Here is a 21,299-nt window from a genome sequence, read left to right as displayed (position 1 = left end):
AAAATAAGTTTTATTTTGTAAAAACTCAGTCTCCTACTGTGTTGAAGATGGATGTAGAGGGGCAAGTGTGGAAACAGGAAGACCAGTGAGAAGCCAGTTGCAGAAATCCAAATGGCAGATGATGATGGCTCTCACTGGGGTGACAGGAATGGAGGTAGTGAGAAAGGTGTGGGATTCCCGTATCTTTTGAAGGTAGACGCAAGAAGATTTCCTGAATATAGGAGGTAGTGAGAAAAAGAAATGACTCAAGGATGACTCTAAGGTCTGTGACCTTGTTGCATAACATTATCACATTTTCGAAGATCTCAGTAAAATATAAATCTGTTTGAGAGCAAACATATACAAGCAGATTGGAGAGAATCTAGAGCCCTGGTAATGCTAGAGGCTCTTAATTAGATAAAGTTGTTGTTTTTATCTTTTTAGTAATATAATTTTACTACTTCATGTAAATAAATGTCTCTTGATAGTCAATAAACTTAAATCATTCCTGGCTTTTGGCACCCATTTACCTATATTTAACTTCCCTTAGCTTTTCCTACAGATATACTTGTTTATTCTGAATTTCTCATGCAATACCTTTTCAGGTGAGTTTGGAGCATCTCTAAAAGGCCCCGCTGATGTTTTTCAACTAGCAAATGCATGTACATTATCAATAATTCCAAGTTGTTTTCGAATTTTTATCGAACAGCAATTCACTCTGAGCAGGCACACTGTGTTCTCATTACACAATGTTTGATGACTGCAAAGCTGCAGGCTTGTGCTGTGGCCAGCTCATGTCTTCAGATGACCCATACTGCAAGCACGTTTCTCTACTATTGCAACATATACTACAAGCTGAGTGACTGGAATGGTGGAATCAATATTATCTCAGGTGGCAAGGCTGCAGGTGGAATAGGCTTTTTTTTTTGGAGGATGTGAAGAGATAAGGATTGCAACTTTGGATATGTTAGGCAAAGTTTATGAGACATCTTGGTGGAGTGTCCAGTAGGCAGTACTGACTTGTGTCTTTATATAAAAATTTGGAATTCAAAAGAACTTCCTGGAATAGAGATGCAGCTTTGAAAAACTATAGCGTATAGATGCTACTTTCAGCCATGAGACCGAATGAAATAACAGAGGTAGTGAATGTAAACACATAGGATGAGAACCAAGAACTGAACCTCAGAGCACTCCATTGTTAAAATGTCTAGAGGAAGTGGAGTAACCAACAAAGGAGACTGAGTGACGACAATTGCTGGACAGATTAAATAAGATGATATATATAAATGTAAATTGCTATATATATTTTAGTTACTGCAGTCTTTAGTGGTTGAATTAATGATGTAAGCCCCCTTACATCATTACCCACTTCCAAGACACACATTCACACACACACACACATCTGATCCTGGTCTACTTCTCTAGGATTATCTCCAGCTATACCATCTCCACATTCCCTAGCATTTGCTCAAATTGCACTGTTTTTCATTCCTTGAGCATATGCTTCTCAGTGGCTCCCCTTTATTCTTGGCTCACATTCTTTTTACTGTCTGAAATATCTTCACCCTTCTGCCTCTCTACAAACACATGAAAAGATGCTCAACACCACTAATTATTAGAGAAACGCAAATCAAAACTACAATGAGGTATCACCTCACACCAGTCAGAATGGCCATCATCAAAAAATCTACAAACAATAAAATGCTGGAGAGGGAGTGGAGAAAAGGGAACTCTCTTGTACTGTTGGTGGGAATGTAAATTGATACAGTCACTATGGAGAACAGTACGGAGGATCCTTAGAAAACTAAAAATAGAACTACCATATGACCTAGCAATCCCACTACTGGGCATATACCCAGAGAAAACCATAATTCAAAAAGAGACATGCACCCCAATGTTCACTGTAGCACTATTTACAATAGCCAGGACATGGAAGTAACCCAAATGTCCATCAACAGAGGAGTGGATAAAGAAGATGTGGTACATACATATATACAATGGAATATTATTCAGCCATGAAAAGGAATGAAACTGGGTCATTTGTAGAGACGTGGGTAGACCTAGAGACTGTCATACAAAGTGAAGTAAGTCAGAAAGAGAAAAACAAATATCATATATTAGTGGAATCTAGAAAAATAGTGCAGATGATCTTATTTGCAAAGCAGAAATAGAGACACAGACATAGAGAACAAACGTATGGATACCAAGGGGGAAAGGGGGGATGGGATGAATTGGGAGATTGGGATTGACATATATACACTATTGATACTATGTATAAAATAGATAACTAATAAGAACCTACTGTATAGCACAGGGAACTATATTCAGTGCTCCGTGGTGACCTAAATAGGAAGGAAATCCAAAAAAGAGGGGATATATGTATATGTATAGCTGATTCACTTTGCTGTACAGTAGAAACTAACACAACCGTAAAGCAACTATACTCCAATAAAAATTAATTAAAAAACTAAAATAAAATAAATAAAAAGTCCAAATGTGATCTTCCATGACCCAACTTCTTCAATCCTTCTGCCACAACACTTCAAAGAAATTGGACCATTAAAGCATTTTCCCAGAATGTTGTATAGCCTTCAGCAGATTATACCTTTCATTATACTTTTTAATATACATATTTCATCTCTCTTACTGGACGGCTAAATTCTTTACAGGCAGTGATAATGTCTCAAGTAATCTCTATACTTTTCACAGCATCTAATTTAATGCTTAATACGTCATATGGGCTCAATGAATCAGTTAATGAATAAAGTAATACATATGTTTGTTTTAAGCAATGTCTTACTTCTTTTGCAGCAAAAAGTCTTCAACTAATATTTTTCTTATGATATAGTACTTGGTCTCTTTGTAATTAATTTTATATTATTGCCAAACATATGTAATGCCTGCTATTGTGTTTTTAAGTTGAAGGTGGAAGTCCCTGTGCTGTTTGTGGCCCTCAGGGGATCTTGATGTGAGAGGTATATCTACAACCATAGTGACCTACACCCCTGTTTCTGCCAGAAGATAATAAAGCTTTTGGATGGGGTTTTGAGCTAAGACCTAGGGAGACATGAGATCTGAAAACAAAGACTAGGAAAAATGTGGAATGGAGTACACAGATCTTAGAAGTCAACATCACAACCATATAAGCAACCAATGTGTTCAGGGCAGAGACAAGAGGCTGAAAGTGAAGGCGATGCTTCCTCAGATAGAAATTCTCTGATGGTTTGCCTGCTAGAGCAGGACCCAATGATAACCTTCCTAGAGAGCAGCCATCCCTAAGCTGAGGCCACCTAAAGCTTCCGTCAAGTAATGACAAACTTTTTTGCAGTGGCTGAAATCTAAGCCCAGAAGGAAGTACTTATTGATTCTCGAGTGTTGTAGACAATTCTTGACAGGAACAATCTAGGCTTCTCTTTGATATAAGACTAAGGAAACAAACAGAAAACAAAATAAAATAAACCTTATTGTATAGATGATAATTGATAAACTGTTACATATTTTAACATCTTGATTTTTCAGCTAAATAGCTTATAGCAGTATATGATCTTGTGTTCTTCAACATATTTTAATCCTTATCACTGATGCAAATGATGAGAAGGTATGGCTATATTACCTTGTGAAAGCCCAAGAATATCCAGGCCTGAACAGTCTTACAGTCTTGAAGAGAAGAATTTTCCAGAGACAAATATATATAAAGATAGATAGATAGATAGGTAGGTAGATATAGATATGCATACATATAAGTTATTTTGGCGTTTTAGTTAATCTTGAGTAATTTCACCATTTCTAATGTTTGCCTTTTTATCTTGGGGTAAATGCAACTAACTAAAATTTTCTGTAAGTTTTATACACCTCTGCAATTTTAACATGTTAGAATATATCTAAGTATCTAGTCCAAAATGTAAAGGCCTGCAGAAAAACTGGCACTGACCTAAAACTGGTGAGTATTTGAACAAGGAAAAAAATCACTCTGTTGACTGCTTTAAACTTACAGCAGTAAATAACCAGGCAGTGATAACGTCTCAAGTAATCTCTATACTTTTCACAGCATCTCCCTTTCCCTTCCCTCCCCTCTTTCTTCCTGTTCTTTCTCTCTCTCTCTCTTCATTACAATTCTACATCTCTAGGACTATAAGGAAAGTCGTAATGCTCAGATTTACTGCAAAGCTGATCTGGATAAAGTAATTTTATCACCGAAGTCAATTGATAATATACTTTACTGCCTTTTATTAATGATCAGATGTATTCTCTTCATGGGAGAGAATATTTCATACACTATTTTAAAGTTTACTAATATATAACTCTCATTTAACTAGCCATATAAAATATATATAAAAAGCTTTCTAGCATTCACAGAGCATAAAGCATACATTAAGCTAAAACATTTCTTTAAATCTATTGTATATCTGTCTCTATCTCTCTATATATCTCTATCTCTAGTTATATCTGCAGAGAAAGAGAGTATTGATTTAAAGTATTTACTTGCTGGTGAGTCTTCTACTTCCAAATAGGATGTAGAGGAGTGCAAAACACCTTCACTACCTTTGTAATAATAAGGAAAAACTAGACAAATAAAAAATTATAACATTCTGTGTGGTGAATGAAGCATGGTAGATGCTAGGAAGCCTTGATGAACCAAATTCCAGACAAGAACAGGCACTTAATAGGTGAGCCATGAGTGTAGCAGCTTCTACACACTGGGTTAAGTGCTTGATCTGGGCAGAGAGAGACTAGGTCTGTCATAGACAGACTTTTCAAGGACAAGGGCAAATCAGTCATGCCTCAGATAACAGTGTAGGGCATGTAGGTTGTGTGTGTATCTAAAAGATACCCAAATGCTAGAACAAATTGTTTGGACCATCAATTCTTCCCTCCTGAATCTTTCCAAGAAAGCAGCAGTGGAGGAGGGGCTGAAAGTTGAGAGATTGCACAGTATTCCCAGCACCTCAGATTTGGGGGCTCTGCTAAGGATCAATCCAAAATAAACCCAAATATCTGAAAGTACAAGCTCTTTCCTCTCTCTGGTAGTTAATATGAGGGATTGCTCTTTCAGCATCCTTGCAGGCTGAGTTGATCTGGCAATGGCACTCATATTTAATTAGATTAAATTCATCTACAATTAGGTGTACCAACTACCATCAGTGATGCCTCTGCCTTTTTGAACTTACAATATTGGAAGTAGGAGGGTGTTGCATTGCAGTTTGTTTCTCAATTTGTTTAAAAACAAAGCAGAATGATAACAAAGTGTCAGGGGTTAGTAATATAGAAATAAGTGTAGCAATAGGACAAAATATAAGGGAGGGGGCTCTGTGAAGTGGTAAGTAATAAATACTTAACTTAAGGTAGACTTTGATGAGTTAATAATCCATATTATAAATTCTAAAGCAATCACAAAAACAAAGAGGTTTTGCTAAAATTTTAACAGAAGATATAAAATGGAATGTTCAAATATACTCAATTAATTCAAAGAATATAAAAAAGCAGGAACAAAATAAGAGGATTAGATAGGGTAAACAGAAAATAATAAAAGAAGATAGGAGACTTCAACACAATCTTATAATAATTATATTAAATGTAAGTGGATTAAATAATTCAAAGACCAGACTAAAATTAGGTTAAAAAGTGAGATGAATTATATGCTGTGTACAAGAGTCACACTTCAAATATAAAGACACAAATAGGTTAAAAATAAAAAAGATAGAAACACCTGTGCCATGCAAACCCTAATTGTAAGAGCACTGGTGTGGCTATCATAATACCATAAAAATAGGCTTTAAGATAAAGAGTTTTATGAGAGATTAAAATTTTATCATTATTTCATAATGATAAAAAGTCAATTCATTAGGAAGACACAAAAATTGAATATGTATATACCTAATAAATGAGCTTCAAAACTTAGTTGAAGAAGAAGTAAATGCATTCACAATTAGGGTTATGGAATTTATCACTACTTTCTCAATAACTAATAAACAAGCATATTAAAAAGTCAGTTAAGTCTAGGGAAATTTGGATTAAGGTATCAACTATCTTGAACTAATAGATATTTATTTATTTACATATTTATTATGTATTTATTCATTCAAACAAAAACTACAAATGTACATGGAACATTTACCAAGATGTAATATATGCTGAGGCACAAAATAAGTTTTAAAACCTTTAAATATTAAAATCATGAAGAGTATTTTCTCTGACCACAATTAATTCTTAGAATTCAACAGCAAAAAAAAAAAAAAAATCATATATTTGGAAATTAAAAACACCCTCCTGAAAACACATTGATCAAAGAACAAATCACAAGGTAATTCAGAAAACATTTTAAGTAGATGATAATACAATTATAAAATATCAAAATTTGTGAGGTGCAGCTAAAATGGTATTTAGATAGAAATTAATAGCCATAAATTAATGTTAGAAGAAAGAGAATAAATAACACCCCCAAATATGTATATATATACAAAGAAACAATTTAAAACACCAACAGGGCTTCCCTGGTGGCGCAGTGGTTGAGAGTCCGCCTGCCGATGCAGGGGACACGGGTTCGTGCCCCAGTCTGGGAAGATCCCACATGCCGCGGAGCGGCTGGGCCCGTGAGCCATGGCCGCTGAGCCTGCGCGTCCGGAGCCTGTCCTCCGCAACGGGAGAGGCCACAACAGTGAGAGGCCCGCGTAACGCATAAAAAAAAAAAAAAAAAAAAAAAAAAAACACCAACAAAACCAAAAGTTGTTTTTATGAAAAGATCAATAGCATTGAAAAACACCTAGAAGACTGGTCAAGCAAAATAAGGGGACATAAATTACTGATATCATGAATGAAAGAGGTAAGATCAAGTAAAAACAAAACTTTCAGATAATAGAAGGAAATCATAGGAATATTATGAACTCTATGCCAATAAATTTGACAACTTAAATAAAATAAATAGATTGCTTGAAATGCACAACCTATCAAAAGTAGTGGAGAAAAGAGAAAATCTGAATAGCCCCATATCTATGTTAAAAACTGAATTAATAATTAAAAATCTTTCTCAAAAAAAAGTAACAATAACAAAAAAGTTATAGGCCTAGAGGCTTCCCTGTTGCATTTTATCAAATATTTAAGGAATAAATAATGTCAATCTTTCAATCTTTAAAAAACTTTTTACATAAAAACTCTTTACGTTAGAAAAGTATGGGATACTTCCCAATTCATTTTATGAATGCTACATAATCCTGATACCAAAACGTGACAAGGAGATCAAACACAAAACTACATATGTTCCTTCTGAACATAGGAGTAACAGTCCTTAACAAAATATTAGTAAAATGAATACAGCAATATACAGAAAAGCTTCAATTTGTAGCTTCCCATTAATTCAAGGCAGGCTTAACATTCAAAAATAATTCAATGTAATTCATCAATTAAATGTTAAAAATTATATAAACATCTCAATTGATGAAAAATAACTATAGAATTTTATACCCATTTGTGATTTTAAAATATTTATCAGCAAACCAACAATAACAGGATTTTTTTCTTGATCTGATAAAGGACTTATATCTAAAATACACTAAGCAATCAACAATATATAGATAAACAGCACAATAAAAAATAGCCAAAGTTTGAACAAACCACTCACTAAAGAAGACACATAAATGGTCCATTAGGGCACAAAAAGGTGTTCAACATCATTAGAGTAAAATAAGTTAAAAGAATAATGAAATACATTTTCATAATCACCACCCCCCAAAGCCAAGAAGGGCTTAAAATTTAAAATACTAAAAATACCAAGTGTTGACAAGGATGTGGAGCAACTGGAACTCTCAGACATTGCTAGTGGGAATGTAGAAAGGTTTGACTATTATGAAAAACAGTTTGTTAGTTTTTTTTATAATTACACAGTTACCCTAGGAGTAAAAATTCTACTACCTATTTACACAAGAGAAATAAAAAAAAATCATAGTAACTTAATTTATAGGAGCCAAAAACTTTAAACAAGCTAAATGTCCACCATCAAGAGAACTAATAAATTGTGGAATACTATTCATAAATAAAAGGAACAAACTACTGATAAAGTCAAAAACCTGAATGAATCTTTCAGACTCAAAAAAACCAAACGTAAATCATATACACTGAAGTTCAAGAATGGGTAATGCTAAGCTATGCTGATTAAAGTGTGATTCAATTCAGAAAAATAGGTGTTAGAGACTGACTGGAAAAAAAGTACAACAGGAACTTTGGGGGATAATGGAAACATTCCACATTAGGGTATTTTCCCCCCATGTGTTGGATTCTCCCTCAATAGCACCACTGCATCCTGAAAATGATAGTGAATTAACCATCACTGTTGATTCAGTCTTAAACAAACCTAGTTTTAAACATATTGAAGCAGGGGTAGACCTTTATACAGTTTTGTTTCTCTTCTAAAGTAATTTTGAATTATCTTTCACTCTTAATTTAGGAAACTGCCAATTATTAATTATACTTTTTAAAGCTTTATATAATTATAAATTTCAGCATAATTTTTGAAAATAGATTTGGTTTTAATATTTAAAAATTGATAAGTCATCTACTGGTGTCACCACATGGCACCAACTGAATCAACTGCTATAACAAAGATAATCAAAAATAAATTTCCAAGAGTCAAACAAGTTGCAACTCTCACGAGCCATCTTAATCAACTGATCCCTGCTCTTTCTCTGTACTTCTCTTTATGTACAAACACCGGCTAACATTATACCCAGAGGGGAAGTTTTGTCTCCTTTCCTACCCCAAAATCAGTGCTGCCCTGCTTATCAGCCAGCAGAGGGCTCAGTGAGAGAATTTCCAAGTCTTCACAAAATAGTTTGAAGCACCTCTGTTAGTCAGCTTTGTTAAACATGTAATTTGCCTCTTAAATCTACACAGGCAGTGTAGCTGATTATTCTTATTAGCTGTTAAACCTAACCACTACTTATGCTCATTCAAACAGTTCTCTTTTCACTTGTCACATATATCCAACTATTCACAGGCATTTTTAGTACATGAGTAGACAAATCCTAGAATTTTAAAGTTGAAAGTCACCTTGGAGGTCATTCTTCTGAGGTGTTTCAGTTTAAACCTCCTACCCAAGAAGCTCTTTCAACAGTGTTCCTGACAGATAATTGGGTAACCTATGCTTGGGGAAGGGAGATAAACATATTACTTGTGAAGGAATGTAATGCACATATGCACAATTCAATTACCTGTCACCAAAATCTCTTTTCCTCTATATTCCATTCATTGATGCTAGTAATTCTCTCTGCATATACAATACATGGAGTAATTTCAATTTCTCTTCTGGTGAACAGCCCTTCATATATTTAGAGACTCTTGTCATTGCTTTGGATTTGGTATCAGCCTTGGTAAACAATGTAATTTCCTTTTCATACACATCTATGTGCACTTAGATTTTTTTTGTTTGTTTAATTAGGATTTCTTTCTTAATGAACCACTTAACTATGGTAATTCCCATCACTTTGGAAATTTGGATCTGCAGGACTAATTTGCAAGTATTTATAATTTGGAAATATAAAGACCTCCGAAGTCAGGAATAACTTTGGGATCTAACCCAAGGCCTCTCAAACTTTAATGTGCACTGAATTACCTGGAATTTTATTAAAACACAATACCTGATTCAATAGTTCTGAGGCAGAATCTGAGAGTGTGCATTTTAAATAAGCTTCCTTGTTGCTAGTCCACAGATCACATTTTGAATATCTAAATAGTTTCTTATATAGAAATCATTAAGTTTCAAAAATATAGTGTGCTTTTCTACACTACTGTATTATATAAACATATAAATAAGGCAAAACATTAACAATAGTACATATATATAAATAAGTGATGCTATTTAATACAAAAATCTCAAATATGTAGGAAAAATTAGAGACTATCACATTAATTCTCCACTGCCAACAATTATTATCTGAAGTATGGATGATTTGAGCTAAGAAAAAAATATTCTTTCAAATTATCTTGGATTATTTAGAGGCCAATAATTGCTCAAAAGTCATGCTGTATTTAAAACCACCGTAACTTTTCTGACCCTGTACCTGTTAAGAATCTGATTTCTATAGGCTGACTTCCTTTCTTCCCAGGTAGCCAGCTCTCACTTTTGCCATCAAAAAGACTTTTCCATGTTTTCACAAAGGTGAAAATGAACTTATTATACAGTGGATTAGTCACACATTCTACAGAAAATTTCCCATGTGTCACAGCATGAATTTTACACAGTGCATCTATTTCAATATGGAATAAATAATTTTCTCTTCTCTAAGGAAAGGATCATCCATTGTTTAACAGTCATCATCTTATGGCTGGCTTACAAAGAGTATTCTCTACCATTTTGGATATATTTGTTTTACTTAGTTGTCTACTAATTTGCTGATAGGAATCACTGTAATTTATAACTATATAAATTGTAATTACTGCTAACTTACTATAGTGCCTAGGAACTATATACAGAGCTTTCGTTAATAACAACAATAATAAAAACATCTACTACTACCATTTTTAAGTGGCTTTTTCTTGCAAAGTACTGTCATTGGTCATGCTTACAGAATTTTGAATAAGTAAGTACAATTGGTACCATTATATAGATGAAGAAACAGAAGTTTATAGATATGAAGGAGCTTGGTTTGGGTCACCTGAGTAGTAAATAGTTAAGTTGGGGTTTGGAGCCGGATGGCTTTGATTCCATGATCACAGTGCAACTCTGCCTGCCTCTGGAAGGGATTTCATACTGATGCATAAAAGATTTTCTGTTAGACTCACAGACTTAGAGAATGAACCACACTGGGGTGGGGAAGCATGGGGGGAAGGGATAGTCAGGGAGTTTGGGAACAACATGTACACACTGCTATATTTAAAATGGATAACCCACAAGGACCTACTGTATAGCACAGGGAACTCTGTTCGAAGTTATGTGGCAGCCTGGATGGGACGGGAGTTTGGGGGAGAATGGATACATGTATATCTATGGCGGAGTCCTTTTGCTGTGCACCTGAAACTATCACAACATTGTTAATCAGCTATGCTCTAATATCAGATAAAAAGCTAAAAAAATCATAATAAAATAAAATGTTTAAAAAAGAGATTTTCTGTTGAAGAAAGTAATTATAATTATCTTTAAAATTGAGAGATTACATCAAAGTAGATCCAAAGTTTATGTAAAAGGCAAAAGGATCTTTTAACGGGTGGATCCTCAGGGCATAAATACAACCCTTCTTAGGATCAGAGATCATTAAAAAAAAATTATGTCGAACACAATACTTTCAAAAACACAAAACAATTACTCCAGCCGTTAAGCCGTTTAAATCTTGCATGTTAACTAAGTGATGAAGAGTATCCAACCAATTTAATCAATCCATAATATAGACAGTAGCAGAACTAACATCTCCGATGTGCAGTTCAAGCTAGCACTGAGCTGGCTTAACTTTGTGTTCTTTTCCCAAGATGTGATGATCCTTCACCTCAATTCCATTTTTTACTTCTTTATGTCTTTTTCTGTAAAAACTCAGGTAAGAACCTGACAATTACACCGCTCATCACTGATATTCCTTTGCTTTCTGTAGTCATCACCTCACCACCTGTCCGCAACTCCAGCCCAACTCAATCTGTGACTCCTCTGCTGCAAAAGTTACACATGAGGGTAAGACAAAAGTGGAGGTGATTAGAAGAAAGAACCAGAATGAAGTTTTTCAATTAAAGTGATAGTGCAGTGAAGAAATCTGATTATAGAAATGTTTGCGATGAAAAAAGACCATATGTGTAGGGAAAAAAACTGGAAGAATGTCAGGGAATTTAAATTAAAAATATTCTTATAGGATATAGCTATAAGTGACTAAATTGTAGTGCATATTTTAATGAGTCAGAACTTCTCAATGTCTAAGATGTTTCATGATAAAATCTTAGTTTACATTCTACTGTTCTAGTCGCTAGTCTATGAGAAAAGTTTATGTTAGTAAAATTAATTTCACTAAATATTAGCATAATGGTCTCACAAAGGCTTCGCAGGTTACAAATGCGGCTTGTGAACTTTAAGAATTTAGCAAATACTTTCAACATTTTTTCAGTAGTTTTAGGAAATATACTAAATACCCAGAAGCCATATGATGACTATGATGACTCCCAGGTCATTCGAAAATTCTGTGTGATGAATGTGTTGAAGGGAAATAATAAGGTAAATATCTAACATTATTCTTATTGATTAACTCATTTAGACTCTTTACTTTTTTTTTTTTTTTTTTTTGCGGTACGCGAGCCTCTCACTGTTGTGGCCTCTCCCGTTGCGGAGCACAGGCTCCGGACGCGCAGGCTCAGCGGCCATGGCTCACACGCCCAGCCGCTCCGCCTCATGTGGGATCTTCCCAGACCGGGGCACGAACCCGTGTCCCCTGCATCGGCAGGCGGACTGTCAACCACTGCGCCACCAGGGAAGCCCTCTTTTCTTTACTTTTACTCTTCCTGCTCTCCCTAAACTTCAGTCGTTTGTGAAGACTGATGAAGGACATAAAAGCATTAGATCCTTCCTTGACACCAGGCACATGTGCCTAAACGCACTATTTATCAAAACATGACATATATTGGATCTGATACCCAATTACACTGATATTTGCTCTAAACCTCTGCATGTATTTATTAAAAGCAAAATTTTCTCCATCTTAATTGCCTAAATGTACTTCTCTTTCACATTCCACTTGTAAAAAATCTTCAAGATTGCTAAAAAAATTATAACAAACTGCAATACTCTGCAGGAAAAGCGAAAAGGGTAAGTTCAATTGAGATATTAAAAGTCAAACCTTGACTGAGCCAACAATAGAATTCATGACTCCTTTCAGGCTTTCAGAGTCTAACTCAAGTGACACATATCCTCATAATCTCCTCATCACTTTCTGCATTTTGAAAACCATCATCTGCCAGTGACCTGTGGAATTAATCATTGAGGTAGAAGATAAGGTTATGTCACCAATCACGGCCCACTGGGAAGGGTTAGCTTTTAGGAGACTATGTGACTGACTTCTGTAATAGAGTGAACAATGTTGGATGACTTGCAGGCAAAGGAAATATGAACATAACTTACAAAGGATTGCTTTGTCCTCCAAATTTTAAGGGTTAACATTGTCAGCAGGCTAAATTTGGTTCAGAAATATGCACAGTCATCTTCTCCAAGAATGTAAGCATCATAAAGAACTGGTTCAAACAATTTTTATAACAAGCATTGCATGATTTAGCATCCCTCCTGTAAATAATTTAATCTAATAAAAAAAGAGGAAGCATTGTTTTCATTCAGGGAGAAAGTAAATTTTAGTATAAAATGATAGGCAACTTTTTTGTTGACACAGGAGCATAGATCAGTAAACAGGAAAAAAAAAACATGTATGGTTCACTGAAACTATATTAAAATAGATATACAGAGTGAAAGATATTATATAATTACTTTGTTCAACCAAAATTTGAAATATTTACTTTTGTCTTTTGCTAAAGAATTTTTAGAGCTTGTAAGTATGCTGGAATATTAGTCTAGGAAGCAGGCTTTCATTTATTCGGGGAACAGATAAGCACAAGTGAAAAGAAAAACCTTGATACTCCTTTTATTTTTTTATTATTATTTTTTACATCTTTATTGGAGTATAATTGCTTTACAATGGTGTGTTAGTTTCTGCATTATAACAAAGTGAATCAGTTATACATATATACATGTTCCCATATCTCTTCCCTCTTGCATCTCCCTCCCTCCCACCCTCCCTATCCCACCCCTCTAGGTGGTCACAAAGCACTGAGCTGATCTCCCTGTGCTATGCGGCTGCTTCCCACTAGCTATCTATTTTATGTTTGGTAGTGTATGTATGTCCATGCCACTCTCTCGCTTGATACTCCTTTTAAACACATAGCTTACCTGGATTTACTATCTAGTTGTGTGAAAGAGGGATAGTTATGGACTATTTTGATCCACAATGATAGTGACCATACTTGTGGTCTTCCCTCAGAACATGTGGTACCTTTAATCTAACAGAAATTCAGAGTTAGTGGTTTAAAAAAATCCCTAACACATAAATATATCTTATGACAAATCTTTTTCTTAAATGAAAGCAATTGTGGTAGGAAGAACATAATATAGAAATATATTCACAATTCTCAAGGAATCACAATAGAGCAGTGTTTTTCAAACTGTAGTGTGTAACCCATTAATCGGGCATGAAATAAATCAAATGGGATATGATTAGTTATTTTTTAATGGTACACAGTAGAATAGAAGAGAATAGAATATATCAGAGAGCATTGCACATTGTAAAGTAAGAATCGTTTAATAAAATCTCTGCTCCATATCATATACATGCACATACAAATCTAAACATATTTATATATATATATATTTACACATACACACACGTGTCAGTGTGTTTGTGTATACTTGATCCTAATATAAAATAATACATGTCTTGCGGGCCACAGTTAAAAATAATGGAAAAATTCTTCAATAAATAATATCAAAGTCCAGTCTTTATTATCAAACAAAAATCATATACTGTACTTTCCTTCAGAAAATTGTCTTAAAACATACTGACCACTATTAGCTCTCCAGACAGATCACATTATTTCTGTAACCACTTCAGAAGCATCACATGATCTAGAAAGAAAAGTTTAGGCGCATTGAAACATTCTAGATTTCAAGCACAGTTTCCAGTTTGATTTCCTCAATGCTTTCTCTTTCACCTTTTTATTATATTAAGGTATGCAAAACTTTAAAGTCTGGCTGATATCATAGAAGCATTTAAAAATCATCTTATATATATTTTTGTATCCTAGTTTGACTTGGTTAAATGTACATAAAGCTTCTTTGATATATTGACCAACCATTAACTTTAGAGACGCAGGATAGATTTACAGCCATCATTTGACAGGGTGATAAACTATGAGATCCAGAGAAACATCAGTAATAAGGTAGCTGCAGGTGTTAAGTGAAGGACCAAAGATGTTTGGTTTTGTCAGGCTTTGGTTTGGAACAAGGAAAACAGAAACAATCTCAAAGAACATTTTGAGCTTTTACCGTTGGAGAAAGCAGTAAATGGGTAAGTTAATAAATTTATAAATTACTATAGTATGAGCAAATTGCTGGAAAGAGAGAATGAAACATTTTATTGCTACTCCACGGATATAACTTTTGGGAAAAAAATTCAAACATGTTCAGGTTTTGTTTTAACAGGCTATTCAAAGAAGACATCTGGTCTCTTTACCAAGACTTCTGTTCCTGCCTTAGAATTGTACTCTGACCACCTTCACTTTATATAGACCCCAAGAGAGTACTAACAACTTTTGATTACTGATAGCATGGGAAGAATTCAAACCACTAATCCATTGTCTGTAAATACTTTATTCTCATACCAATGCCATAAACAACCTAATTCTGTAAATGCTGACACATGATAACTAGTATGAAGAGAAGAACTTATGTTTAGTAGCAACCTGAGAAAAAATAAGTACATAAAATTAACAAGGAAGTATCAGTGTGGTTCATTGGAGATCTGGGATTGCATATCTGGATATAATATTGGATAAATTGAGAAAATTAGAGCAGTCATGGATCAAAAGTTATAACACAGCATTTCTGTGCATCACAGAGACCCTTTAAGGAAACCCCAGCTCAGCAATGAGTTCATTTATCAAAGGGATAATGACCCAAGAACATTCTTCTGGAGACAGTGTGGAAACTATTTCCTTTTGAAAAGAAAGGCACCTGTGGAACTAATTAGAATGAAGTACTCCTTTCAAAGTATGGGCTATAATCCTGTTGAGTGAATAAAAAATTTACAAGACTGTAGTTCAGAATGAGAGAGAACTCAAATGACAGCTGATAGTGGCCTCTGGTATGAAAATAAGATTTGGAAAGATTCAGACTGGTATGCACTGAGATAGTCACAAGAGAAAATAGTAATTGTACCCAAGAACAATTTAAATAATGCAAGTCACTCTAGTCCCAAATTCAGTTAACAAGTGCCCCAAAGTGGATAAGCCTCCCCTAAAATGCATATCTTACTTATAGACTCAGGGAAAAGTTCTGAAAAGATGGTTTTCTCCAGGGAGTAAACCGGGGACTTAATGTAAGATGTTATATTTTTATTTCATACCTTTTGAGTTGAGTTGAGTTTTTTTAAAAAATTTATTTATTTTTGGCTGTGTTGGATCTTCGTTGCTGCGCATGGGCTTTCTCTAGTTGCAGCGAGAAAGGGCTACTCTTTGCTGAGGTGTGCGGGCTTCTCACTGCGGTGGCTTCTCTTTTTGAGAAGCATGGGTTCTAGGCATGCAGGCTTCAGTAGTTGTGGCGTGCAGGCTCAATAGTTGTGGCTTGCGGGCTCTAGAGCGTGGTCTCAGTAGTTGAGGCGCATGGGCTTAGTTGCCCCACGGCACGTGGGATCTTCCCGGGCCAGGGCTCGAACTCAGGTCCCCTGTATTGGCAGGCAGATTCTTAACCACTGCACCATCAGGAAAGCCCAGTATTTTCTTTTTAAAAAAGCATGTGCATGTATTAATTTACAACAGTATTTCAAAAGAGCATTGCTCTTTTTGTTAAGGAATTTAGTAAGATACTGAATTATTTTCTTCTTCATTCAAGATGCAGAGTACTTTTTGTTTGCAGATTTGTGAGTATTGCTCAACTTATGTGTATAAGTACAAGTATATATAAAGAGATGATATTGAACATTTGTTATCATTTCATTGTCAGTTGAACAATAATGCAGAGATCTGACAGCACAACCCACTGCCCAGGCTTATCATACCAATACGTACCAGACAGAGGATCTAGTGAAATCTAATTCATATGCATTTTTCTTTTATTACTCTTGTGAGAAAGTCTCAAATTTTACTTAAAATTAATCTATCTACCTAGCTTAATCTCTATTCTTGCAGGACAGGGCTTCAAAGAAAGCTAATTCTCACATACTTTCTTAGAGTTACAAGTTTTCTGGGATGTATATTTGTTTCTATCTCTGCCTTTACACTACCTTTTAGGCGTCAGTTCATCTTTGACAATAAAATTTTTGCAGAGTCGTCAATGACTATCTTGCCGCTAAATCTAACAGATAACTTACACTCTTTATCATGTGTTGACTTGTCAGTATCAATTCACATTCTTGATTACTTTCTCCCTCCATGTCACAGCACTTTCTTTCCCTGATGCTGTTGTAATACCCCTTCCCGGTTTTTTTCTCCTAACTCTAGGGCCTTCTTGGTCTCCCATTCCTTCAATGTTGAGGTTCCTCAGTTTTCTATTATGGACCCTTTCCCTTTTCATTCTGCAGTCTCTTTCTGGATTGTGTCATGAACTCTATGGCTTAGTTTGCCACCAATATATGGAAAATTTCCAAATCTATGTCAAATATTTTTTAAACCGATTTTTCTAACTATCTACTACATACCTCTTTCTGGATGTTCCACAAGTACTTGAAACTCAATATATCTCAAACTTATCTCAAGGATTTCTCCAAACCCAATTCTTTCCATGTACTCCTTTTTTTTTTTTTCAGGGAATGGTACTGATAACCACTTAGTTGCCCAAGCTAGAAATATGGTGCTTCCTGAGTCCTTTTTCCTCATTCATTATATCCAATAAATTACTAGAACGTACAAATTCTATGACATCTACTTTTCTCTGTTTTCATTGCCATGTCCTTATCTTACACAGTTGAAGGCATAGCCCTTTGTCTTTCTACCGTCCTATGCTGCTTCTCTCTAGACCATTCTCCAACAGAAGCCAGAGTAATAAACACACATACACACACAAGTAATCATGGCACTTTCTTACTTAAAACCAAATAAGTGCTTTCTATTACTTTTAAGATAATAAAGTCTTTATTATGACTTAGCACACTTATTTTTTTTAATTGGAGTATAATTGCTTTACAGTGGTGTGTAGTTTCTGCTTTATAACAAAGTGAATCAGCTATACATATACATATGTTCCCATATCCCTTCCCTCTCGCATCTCCCTCCCACCCTCCCTATCCCACCCCTCTAGGTGGTCACAAACCACCAAGCTGATCTCCCTGTGCTATGCGGCTGCTTCCCACTAGCTATCTACTTTACGTTTGGTAGTGTGTATATGTCAATGCCACTCTCTCACTTTGTCACAGCTTACCCTTCCCCCTCCCCATATCCTCAAGTCCATTCTCTAGTAGGTCTGTGTCTTTATTCCCGTCTTACCCCTAGGTTCTTCATGACCTTTTTTTTTCCTTAGATTCCATATATATGTGTTAGCATACAGTATTTGTTTTTCTCTTTCTGACTTACTTCACTCTGTGTGACAGATTTTAGGTCCATCCACCTCACTACAAATAACTCAATTTCGTTTCTTTTTATGGCTGAGTAATATTCCATTGTATATATGTGCCACATCTTCTTTATCCATTCATCTGTTGATGGACACTTAGGTTGCTTCCATGTCCTGGCTATTGCAAATAGAGCTGCAATGAACATTTTGGTACATGACTCTTTTTGAATTATGGTTTTCTCAGGGTATATGCCCAGTAGTGGGATTGCTGGGTCACATGGTAGTTCTATTTTTAGTTTTTTAAGGAACCTCCATACTGTTCTCCATAGTGGCTGTATCAATTTACATTCCCACCAACAGTGCAAGAGTGTTCCCTTTTTTCCACATGCTCTCCAGCATTTATTGTTTCTAGATTTTTTGATGATGGCCATTCTGACCAGTGTGAGATGATATCTCATTGTAGCTTTTTTTTTTTTTTTTTTGTAGTACTCGAGCCTCCCACTGCTGCGGCCTCTCCCGCTGCTGAGCACAGGCTCCGGACGCGCAGGCCCAGCGGCCATGGTTCACGGGCCCAGCCGCTCCACGGCATGTGTGATCTTCCCGGACCGGGGCACGAACCCGTGTCCCCTGCATCGGCAGGCGTACTCTCAACCACTGCACCACCAGGGAAGCCCTCATTGTAGTTGTGATTTGCATTTCTCTAATGATTAGTGATGTTGAGCATTCTTTCATGTGTTTGCTGTCAATCTGTATGTCTTCTTTGGAGACATGTCTGTTTAGGTCTTCTGCCCATTTCTGGATTGGGTTGTTTTTTTTTTTTTCGTTATTGAGCTGCATGAGCTGCTTGTAAATTTTGGAGATTAATCCTTTGTCAGTTGCTTCATTTGCAAATATTTTCTCCCATTCTGAGGGTTGTCTTTTGGTCTTGTTTATGGTTTCCTTTGCTGTTAGCACACTATTATGACTTACCACCTTATTCCACTCTCACGCATCATTCAACACAATCCTTCAGTCACTCTAAACATTATTTTGGTACTCAAGTATACCCATGCTTCAGAATTTTCCATGTCCTTTTTCTCTAAAACACACTCCTGACCTCTTATATACCTGGTTAACTTCCATACATCATTTAGATTTCAGCTAAGACATTATTCTCACTGAGAAAACTTCCCTGACCTCCATCCCTCCACCCAAGTCTTTGTTTACTGTCACTCATCTGTGTTCCCATGACAAACAATATTTTATTACACTATCACATTGTATTACAATTCTCTCTTTACTTATCTCTAAGCTTTATGAGGGAAAGAACTGCATCTATTTTCTCTACCATTTTATTTCTAGCTTTCAGTGTAGTGACTAGCACAGATTTTGAGTTCAATAAACATTTAATTGCATATATAAATGAATGAATCATCATCAATCTTATTGATGTCTTAGTCTCAGAAATCCAAGATTCTTTGGCTACTCTTATAAGAATTTAACTTATGATATCTGACTTTATTTAATCTCTTTTAGTCATGTTTTAGAATATAAGATAATATTAGAATATGCTTGCTATCTTCTGATAAACTTTCAACTCACTGGACACTGTCAAAATTATCAGAAAACTTCAAGACTATTCAAGAACTGGTTTTATCCTAATGAATATGTCATATGTATATACATCAGGAGTTTATGTACTGCTTTGAAAAGGCAGACTAGTGCTAAAATTAATCATTATCTTGAAGAAGCTCTGAGTTCTTTACTAAGTTGTGCCAGGGAAGCCCCACATCCAAGTGACAGATTTCATTAGTAGCACATCCGTTTTTGCTATCTTTGTAGAACATTGTTAAGTGCTATGATAATAGTCAAAAGTAGAAAATCTGAACATATGTTGTGAAATTAGCTGGAAGCTATATAAGCAATGATTTTTCTTTTCTGGATGAAAAGTTCTGTTTCAATGACATTTTAGTGCAAAAAAACAAAAACAAAAAATAACCCCCCAAGAAACCCAAAATAAAACCAATAATGGATGTTTCAAACAGAATTAAGAAATTGGACAAAATTAAGCTAGGTAATATGCTCACCTGAGTTGTCTAAAGCCAGGGTAGCAAGAGAACTAGATAAAATGATGCAAGTAAATACTGAGTTTTCTTCAATACATTCTACTAGACCACCTACTGCAAACGAAAAGTTGAAGACAGGTCATGTGAGTATGATGAGGTAGAAAAGTTAAAGGAAATATTCAGGACTCTGGAGAAAAATCACACCAGCTACAGCTATTTGAACAAAAATATGTATTTTATAGTTATTGGAATGGAAGGGATAACAGACATGTAGCATGGATTTTTAATCGCTCTTAGAGTAATAGTTGACACTTGCAGCAACAACATATTTAAAGATAAAGGACAACTCTCTATAAATAACACTAAAATTGAGGGATGAGACTGAAAAAAGGGAGATTAAACGGAAGTCTAAATAAAATTCCTGATCCCGCAAAATACCCAATAGTCCATCACTTATCCCAGGTCAAAAATAAACAAACAAACAAACAATAAACAGAGAGTTCTTTTCTAATGAAAATATAAGAAAACTCAGTATCTGACATTTACAGAACCCCAGTATAAGGGCTGGCCTCTTTCCTATTCACCATAAAGAGAAAACTAATGATCAATTCTGTCCACATCTATAAAGCTTCTAGGAAATGTTTATATACTTCATTTCTAACCATAAAAGGTAACCAATCATTAAGGAAAAAAAAGCAATGTGGAAAAAAAATGGCCTAACTATGCAAATGGAAAAATCAACTCCAAAAGAGAAAAAGTGTAGAGAACAGAATAAGACTTTAAAAGAGGCTTTCATTAGTATCTGGGAAGAAGATATAGGAAGACATTGAATGCATAAAATAAGAAATGGATTCAACAAAAATGGAACAATAAAAGAACAAGAGCTCTTGGAAAAGGCAAATAAAATTTCCAAAATAAATGTTCAGTAGAAGAAATGAAAGTCACATTAAAGGAAATATTCTAGAAAGAGTAAAAATATATTAAAAAGATGAAATAAATAAGAGAAAATA

General features: G+C 35.1%; 1 protein-coding gene across 2 annotated transcripts in view; it reads right to left on the bottom strand.

The window, feature by feature from the left end:
* Positions 1–21,299, bottom strand: part of NLGN1 (neuroligin 1) — an 898,609-nt gene that overhangs the window by 751,416 nt on the left and 125,894 nt on the right. The window lies entirely within an intron of this gene.

This window comes from Phocoena sinus, chromosome 4 (genome assembly GCF_008692025.1).
Source record: "Phocoena sinus isolate mPhoSin1 chromosome 4, mPhoSin1.pri, whole genome shotgun sequence".
Lineage (NCBI taxonomy): Eukaryota > Metazoa > Chordata > Mammalia > Artiodactyla > Phocoenidae > Phocoena > Phocoena sinus.
The sequence above is the reverse complement of the archived record's forward strand: the minus strand, read 5'-3'. Positions and strand labels throughout refer to the sequence as shown.